This window comes from Grammomys surdaster, unplaced genomic scaffold, assembly GCF_004785775.1.
Source record: "Grammomys surdaster isolate TR1022 unplaced genomic scaffold, NIH_TR_1.0 126063, whole genome shotgun sequence".
Taxonomy (NCBI): domain Eukaryota; kingdom Metazoa; phylum Chordata; class Mammalia; order Rodentia; family Muridae; genus Grammomys; species Grammomys surdaster.
In genome coordinates this window covers 4,699,944-4,709,318 of record NW_021620873.1, presented here as the reverse complement: position 1 = coordinate 4,709,318, position 9,375 = coordinate 4,699,944, and positions in this window count along the sequence as shown.

Genomic DNA, 9,375 nt, shown 5'->3' with positions numbered 1-9,375 from the left:
TGTCACTAGTTACCTGTCTGTGTATGTGTGTGCATATATATGCATATATTTTTAATATCTCTTATATATTTACTATATTTTATATATGCATAAATATATGTTTTACAGGAACATATATGTGTTCCTGAACAGTAAGTGTGCCTAAATATCACAAACTCTAAGCAGCAGCTTCTGTTTCTTTTTTTTTTCCTTTATTGAATATTTTCTTTATTTACATTTCAAATGTAAATAAATCCTTTCCGGTCCCCCTCCCCGAAGCCCCCTATCCTATCCCCCCACCCTCTGCTTCTATGCGAGTGCTCCCCCACCCACCCATCCACTCCCACCTCCCCACCCTGGCATTCCCCTACACTGGGGCGCTGAGCCTTCACAGGACCAAGGGCCTCTCCTCCCATTGATGCCTGACAAGGCCATCCTCTGCTACATATGTAGCTGGAGCCATTGGTCCCTCCATGTGTAGTCTTTGGTTGGTGGTTTAGTCCCTAGGAGCTCTGAGGGGTGTGGTTGATATTGTTCTTCCTATGGGGTTGCAAATCCCCTTCAGTTCCTCCAGTTCTTTCTCTAACTCTTCCATTAGGGACCCAGTTTCTGCTTCTTAGGGTTTGACCCTAAAGACAGGGAGTTGCTGAATTGGAGAAGCTTAGTGGGTCTTTTGTTTCTGTTTTTGTTTTGACACTGTCTTGCTATCTGGCTGCCTAGTATAATAGTGCATATATACCCCAGGATGACTTTAAACTCACTGTGTAGTCCAAGGGTGACCTTGAACTCCTAAAGCTCTTGCCTTTATTTTCTACACTGGTATTATGAGCATGTGCCACCATTCCCCACTCTAACAAGATGTTAAAGCTAACATGGATTTTCGCTTTCTGCGGGTAGTGAAAGAAGAGACTGATCCTTTTTTTGGGGGGGCGGGGGTTGAGACAGGGTTTCTCTGTGTAGCCCGGGCTGTCCTGGAACTCAGAAATCCACCTGCCTCTGCCTCCCAAGTGCTGGAGCCACAGCATTAAAGGCATGCGCCACCACTGCTGGGCGAGAGAGAGGTGGGGATGGGAACTGGAGAAGCCATGGGTCAAGTTGTGTCTCTGTAAGACATTGGTTGGCTTTACCCAACTCTCCCATTCCATTCGTTTTGAAATATGGCTTTCAAATTTAAAATTCTTTAAAACTATGGTTTCTATATCTTTATTAAAATTTAGAAAGTACACAAAGACAAACAACTAGGACTCTTACTAGGAATCATTAAGAACCCGCTCAACGCCGGGTTCACATTTCACATATAAGATCTCATGGTCCGCCTGTCCTTTCCTGAGTCAGTTTTTATGGCTTGTGAGAATAGGGTGCTTTGCGGGGAGAGGCATAGTTGTGTACAGAGGAGGTGGGAATGGCTGTTAGGATCACCAGTCTTGCTGAATAACATTGAATCAGAAGAAACTCCCCATAGAAATGGGGTTGGCCCCCGTTTCAAAAAACCAAAAAAAAAAAAAAAAAAAAAAAAAAAGAAAAAAGAAATGGGGTTGGCATGACCGGGCGGTGGTGGTGCATGTTTTAATCCCAGCACTTGGGAGGCAGAGGCAGGTGGATTTCTGAGTTCGAGAGTTCGAGGCTAGCCTGGTCTACAGAGTGAGTTCCAGGACAGCCAGGGCTACACAGAGAAACCCTGTCTCAAAAAAAAAAAAAAAAACAAAAAAAAAAAAGAAAGAAATGGGGTTGGCATGGTGCTATGCCAACAAACCTTATTTGTCACAGGCCACTTTAGTGTGGGGATGGAGGAATATGTGTTTAAGGAGAAATGCGTGTGTATGTGTTTTTGTGTGTGTGTGCTCACGTGTGTGCACATTAGTACACAGGAGCTCACAGAGGCCAGAGGCATCACATCCCCTGGAGCTGGAGTTGTGTAGTGAGCTGCTTGTGGGAGTCACAGCTAGTTGTAGCTAGGTGAACAGAGAGATGTTCTGTATCCTCCCTCACAGGAACCCACATAGGAACACACACCAAACTAGGGGTTAAATTATACTTTATCGTACAGTTGAGTAAATACGGATCAGAAACTGCAGATATTAGTCTAGATGGGGGAAGGGGATAATGTTGAGATGGTCTCACAGTATAGTCCTGGCCGGGTTTGAACTCAAAGAGATCTGCCTGCTTCCAAGCCCCTCCTCTCTTTACTGACATGGGCTTCCCACCGTGACTTGCTTCTCAGCAGAGGCTCGGACAGAGACAAGTCTTTAAATTCCACCAGATTCAGGCTCTTAAGACACAGGCAGATTATTTCCCAGAATACCCCATGAATGATCCCACTGGCTCTTCACCGGATGCTGCTCCCCTCTGAAACCTCATGAGCCAGGCCTCTGCTGTCCCCATTTCTCTCAGAGTTATTCTCCAGTTTCCCACAGGCAGGACACACTAAACTCTGCCTGTAGTACTCAAAGGCTTTTCTACCCTGAAGTTGCAAACTCTTCCACTTTCCTCAACAAACCAATTCCAAAGAGGTAAGAACTACACAGTTGGGGTTATTATGGCAACAGCCCTAATTCATGACAGTTTTTTTTTTCTTTTCCCATTTGCCATGTTAAAGCACCTTGAAAAAGTCATCTTAAGGAAGAGTTTTATATCTACAAGCATCTTACAAGTGTATGTGTTTTTTCCCATTAGTGATAGACAGTGACTTTTGTGCCAATCTTGGGTAAGTTTGAAAAAAAAAAACTTTTGTGACCTCATAAATATAAATTATTTGCATTTTGAAATGGTTTATCATATCTCAAAATTTTAAGAATTAAAAAAAAAAGGAAGCGTTTTTATTTGGACTCACAGTTTGAGGCCACACACAGTCCAAGGTAGCAGGGAGTCACAGCAGCAAGATCTTGAGGGAACTAGTCACCCTGATGAATGCTTGTATTGGGTTCACTTTCTCTTTTTTATTCATTATGGGACCTCAGACCACAGAGTGGTGTTTCCCATATTAAGGGTTCCTCTCTCAAATAACCTAACAAAGACTAAACACATATATAACCAAATACTTGTTGCCATAGTGATTCTAGATCCTACCAATTGTCAATGAGGATTAACCACAGCACGGAACATGAGTATGACCTTGTAGTCCTGATTCTTCTGTCTCTTCCTCCCTGGTACTGGGGTTATGGGGTGTGCACCATACCCAGCTCCAGACCCTTGGGTTTCCAATGATTCAAGATAATGTCTTCAACTGGCTTCCACACTGTTACTTACGATGTGATTTTTAGTCACTGGGCTTATAAGATGTCTTAGAATGTGTATGGATTAATACTAACACTATTAATCACTGGTGCATGGTATACTCATACTTTAGAGTGTCCTGGTCAGATAAAAATATGTAACACTGGGAGGTGTCCAGATGGCTTACCAGTGACGTTGGTTGCCATGAAGCCTGAAGAAGTGGATTTGGTTCCTGGAACCCATACGGTAGAAAGAGAGAACTGACTGCTACAGGTTGTCTTTTGAGTTCCACATGCATGCAGGGCCATGTGGTGGTGCACACCTCTAATCTCAGCACTCAGGAGACAGACAGAGGCAGGCAAATCTCTGAATTTGAAGCCAGTCTGATCTACATAGTGGGTTCCAGGCCAGTGAATGCTATGTAGTGAGACTCTGTCTCAAAAAATAAGAATAGCCAAGGAGTGGTGGTTTATACCTTTAACCACAGCCCTTGGGGGACAGAGGCCAGCCTGGTCTACAGAGTGAGTTCCAGGACTGGGCTACACAAAGAAACCCTGTCTCAAAACAAAACAAAACAAAAACTTAAAAGAAGCACAACTATGCCAGGCAGTGGTGGCACATGCCTTTAATCCCAGCACTTGGGAGTCAGAGGCAGGCGGATTTCTGAGTTCGAGGCCAGCCTGGTCTACAGAGTGAGTTCCAGGACAGCCAGGGCTACACAGAGAAACTCTGTCTCGAAAAACAAAAAACCAAAACAAAACCAAAAAAAGCACAGCCATATAGGGATCTGGAAAGATGGATCAACAGTTAAGACAACTTGCTACTCTTGTACAGGACCCAGATTTAGTTACAACCATCCGTAATTCTAGTTCCATTCTGTCTGATGCCCTCTTTTGATCTCTTAGGGCATCAGGCAAGCTCATGGAACACATACATGCAGGCACAACACCAATACATAAGAAATACATTGTTAAAAGTTGTAAAAATAAAAAGAAATGTAACATTAGCAGAGGCATTCTGACTTCCTGCTGACCCATATTAGTTTGAGGACGGTTGTATTGAGCAAATGTAGTTAGTGGTATTCTGTTAATGAATATAAGAAAAGATAAGGAAGCTGTGAATGTATTTCAGACAGATGTGGGTCTCTGAGAAAATGACCGGAGTGTGGCCAGTAGAGTTTGCTTCAGTCCCTGAAGCTTTGGAGTCACCTTGCTGATGACAAGCTGAACATTTGTTGAGTCTTCTTTCTTCGACGGGAAGAAGTGAAGCCCCCGAAGCTTGTTCCTGCAATAGGGCTTTCAACCGTGAAGTGGTTTAGACATCGTCATTCATGGACTGATGACCCAGATTGTGACTGGTGTCCAGGATTGAGCCAGCTAGCTTTACTTTTCTGTTACTGTGATAAATGACAAGGCAGCTTATAAAAGGGAGGGTTATGTAGGGCTTATGGTTCCAGAGGAAAGATTCTATGATGGCCAGGTATCATGGCAGCAAGAAGCAGGCATATTGGCTGGAGCAGTAGCTGAGAACACACATCTCTAACCACAAACAGGAAGCAGAGAGGGCTAAGTCAAAAGGGGAAGGGTCCTTTGAAAGAAGTCCACCCCCAGTGATATACTTACTCCAGTAAAGATACAACTCCTAATCTTCCCCAACTAGCTACCAACTTGGTGGCCAAGTATCCAAGTCTTGGTGGCCCAAGACTTATGGGAAGGATCTCATTCAAACCGCACACCCCGGGGGGACCTAGACTCTGAAATTCCAGCTGTAAGATGTATCATTCTGGACTAATGGGTGAGAAAAGGATGGGAGTGAGCCATTTTGTCCTGCCATGCCCTTCTCAAAGGTTTGGAAACCCCAGGAATCAAAATACTTGGGGCCAGGGCAAGTTCTACCTTCAGAAGCAATAGCTCAATTTTCCTGATGTACTCTGTAGAATTAATCTCTAGATGCCCATGAAAAGGCCAAAATTTAAAGATTCCAAATCCAGCTACAGCCCACAGAGGAACTTAGTTCCTGGTGATAGCAGGTTTGGCACATAAGGTTGGTACTGGGCTTTTAGATGGCTATCTCACTAATAAGTACCTATATTTTCTCAGCTATCTATATAGCATTGTCCTTGACTGAATGCATCCTGTACCCCTGGCCCATGCTCATAAAATCTTGTACAAATTGAATATCACATAATGGTTGACATCAGCTTCTTCAGGTGTGTGACTTAATGGATGAAGGCTGCTATCCTAGTGTCTGTTTATGTTGCTTTCACAGCTGGAGTATTTTAGGTCTTAGGTTGAAGTGTAAGACCAATAAAGCAGGTCTCTGTGTTTGGCCATTACACAACCCACTCCATCTGTGAGATACTATAAGAGCCGAAATGTTTTTGAATACCAGTTATCTGGAATTTGCCATTGTTTCTGGACCTTCCATGACGTACTTCAATCTTTGTCCAAGTTACAAATTCTGCAGCCAGTGTCCTCACTTATTCTAAGTAGACTCCATTAAATACGGATCCCCATTTTATGGGTTTGGTTCTATTATGAGTTATATCACAGCTTTCTATACTTAAAAATTATACTTAAGTACAAATCAGTACTTGTTTGAGAAGCCAAATATGTCATCATGGGAACCTTGATGGTTTAGGAAAAAAAAGGTTAGAAAATTGCTGGTGTCAGCACTGCTGGATTATATTCATTTTAAACATATTTGAGAGGCAGGCATGATGGCACAAGAGACCAATCCCAGGATGAAGTGAGAGAATCACTAGATTCTAGGCATTGGAGACCAGCTTGAGAACACAGCAAAAACACATCTGGAAAAAAAAAGCCAAGCATTGTAACTTAATGTCTTGCCTATAATCTATAATCCCAGCTAATAATAATCTATAAGAAAGCAAAGCCTGGAGGATCTTTGCAAGTTCAAGGCCACAGAACAGAGAAACTTTTGTCTCCCAATCCTGTATTAAAGGGTTACATTGTTCTTTCAGAATTTGTTTTCAGGTCATTATTTCAGATCTTCCATATCGGAGCACGGAACACTTCTGTCAGCATTTGGATTCTACGTTGCACCAATGTTCTGTACACTAGGAATGTTTGTGTTACCGGTGCTACAGATCAAATCCAGTGCCTTACTCATATAAGGCAAGTGCTCTGCCTCTGAGTTCCATGACCAGTCTAGAAAATTTGCAACCTGTTTCACAACCCTATATAACTCCAGTTTCAGGGGAACCAACATGTCTTTTGGCTTCTACACAGGCACCAAGCATGGACAGAGAACACAGGCAGATATTGAGAATAAATACCCATACACATAAAACAGTAATTTACAAATGTAAGGAAGAACTAGTTCTCTTTCCCATCTTGTAAGTGAAAAGGCCAGGAAGCTATACACTGGGGACTGGAATTGTGGAGCCACACCTGGTACACATGGTGTAATTAAAAATATCTCTACAGCTCAGCTGGGAAGCCCAAAAGCAGTGTGTCCATTGGATGGTCCATACAGGAGAGGAACTGATAGTGTGAGCATATTGTATTATATTGTCTTGTATGATAGGTGCTGAATAGGCCAACAATGGTCAACTGCATGCTGAAGAAAGCCAGGAACACAGTAGCTCCTTAGTCCAGAAAGCTGGATACTTCAGCAGTCCCAATCTGGTACTGAAGACCTGCAGGATTAATTCCTGAAGATCTTCTAAGTTCAGTCTGAAGCTGGATTCCGATGTCACTTAAGGGTGGTGGCAGTCAGGTCAGTAATGGGATTGATACACCCACTTAGCAGAACCAAAGGCAGGCAGACAAGCAACACTGGTTTTCTGGCCTCTGTAAACCTAGGCCAACTGCCAGAGGGTGTTGCCTGCTCTAGAGAAACAGCTTCTTCCCTTAATCCCTTCCAGAATTCCCCACACGTGGCCATGAAACACGTTTCTTAGTTATGTACGATTCCCATCATGTGGACAACTGGATTCACCATCACAATGGGCAGCTTTACTGTTTTGGTTAGATGGAACAGGCAGATAGGCACCTCCATCTGCCATGCATTTCAGAGAGGCCCTGCACAGGACATACTCAGCTAACTCCGAAGTTGAAGAGAAACTTGTTCTTGCTACTGTCACAAAACCAGTTGGTGATGACAATGGTGGTGGCTATGGTTAAGTCTTGCAAAATATTATCCTACCTAAAGATGTGCCAAGAAGCTGCTGAGCTGTGGCAAAAGTCCCTTTAGTCACTGTAAGGAAGCGACAACCTGGCATTATTGAATTTGGTGGTCACTTGTGCCCCAAGTCAAGTCTGGCCAGTTATCCTCAATAAGCCAATACAGAGAGCCAAAGTAAGGGGAAAGCAGAAAGAGATTTATTCAATGTGGCCACATTGTGAATGGGATGAAGACATTCAAGCTGCTCAAGTCCATCTTCACAGTCCAAAATTAAAATTTTAAATAAAGGGCCAAGGATTTGCACATCTAAGCAGTTCTAGTCAAGATGTGGTTCCACCCACTACTGACCCATTGTTGTCTGGGCTTCAGTCTTCTCCGGTCAGGGGACTAACAACAGGTTGTAGAACTGTGTGAAATCTCTTTCCAGGAAACAAGCTCCACCTGGTACTCTTTCCTTCCCCCAGCATGAAATTCCTGGGGAAACTCCCATTTCTTTGGGAATCCACTGTTTCCTCAGATTGAGAGACACAAGCTGTCATTTCTGCCAGATGGGTTACAGCATCATCTTGAGGCCACCACAGAACCAAGAGAGATTTTCTGAGGCAGATGAAAAGTGGCTTGCTACTGGAACATGGGCTTCATTCCTCTAATCAAGTTCCTCTTTGTCGAATGCACCCAGATCCACCACATTCACAAATCCCTAGATACATTGGTTCCTACTTCACAAATGGACTGTAGAAACCAAAACAGGAAGGTGAGCTCTTTCACAGAGAAACCCAAGTACAAGGTTAATCAGAAAGCCAGGGTCGAGATTTTACCAAATGCAATCTGTTCCTCAATTCTGGAGCTGTGTTCCATTTTAGCTGTAAGAAAGGTACATACCTTCACAAATTGGTCCACATTTCTCACCAACAACATAACTAAGTAACTGATACCATACAGTGCATTACTAGATTTTCTTTGGTGTATTTTTGGTTGGTTTAACAGAAGTCTATTGAGACATGAGCTGCCCAGTCCGCAGGGCAGGGGAGTGGAGATCTAAGGAGCAGCTATGCCAAGGCCCACCCTTTAGGAGCAACCTAGGGACCTAACTATGGTACAAACATATAGACAATCCAACTGAGGGGAGTAAGACCCTAAGTATACACTTCAGAAGGAATTGCTGAAATGAAGGGTAAGAAACTGGAACCAGGGCCAGGAGTGGGTGGTGCATTTTAATCCCAGCACTTGGGAGGCTGAGACAGAAATGCCCTGAATTCTTCAAAGGGAGCCTAGAATACAACAGCAAAATCTTGTCTCAAAACAAGTATTTCTCAAGTGTCTAAAGCCCTGGAAAAATAAAGTAAGTTACCATCATCATCAGAGCCAGCAGGTGCCTATGCAGTGACTATGCAGGGTTCTGGAACACGAAAAAGGATAAAAGTACTTAAGATATAAAAATAGCCAATTAAACACATGAAAGGATTCATGAACATTAGTCATCAGGAAAATACAAATTAAAACTGCCTTCTATCCACTGGGGAGGCTGTAACCAAAGTTATGTGCTGCCAAAGATGTGGGTCAAATGAACTGTCCATGCACTGTTGGAAGGAAAGTAAGGAGGTACAGCCATGGGGGCTGGAGAGACGGTTTATGTAAGAGTACTAGCTACTTTCCCAAAGGACCCGGGTTCAAGCTTACAACAGTAATTCCAGCTCCAGGGGATATGACACCCTGACTCCTCTTATGTGGAGGCAAAACGTCAATGTAAAAAGGTACAGCCACTTTGGCAGTTCCTTAGATGGTGTTTCAATTCAATTCTACTCCTGGGTATGCACCTAAATGAATGTCCCACCCAAAACTTGCTTGTGTTCAGTTACAGTTTGAATAGTGTATTCCAAATGTCGACTAGGTAGTGAGTAAAACCTATGGCATACTCATATACTGAATGCTTGGTTTAAAAAAAAAAAAAAAGTAATTCTAAGGTAGGTAGTGGAGGCACAGACTGTGCCTGTGACTTTGAGACCAGCCTGGTCTACAAAGTGAGTTCCAGGA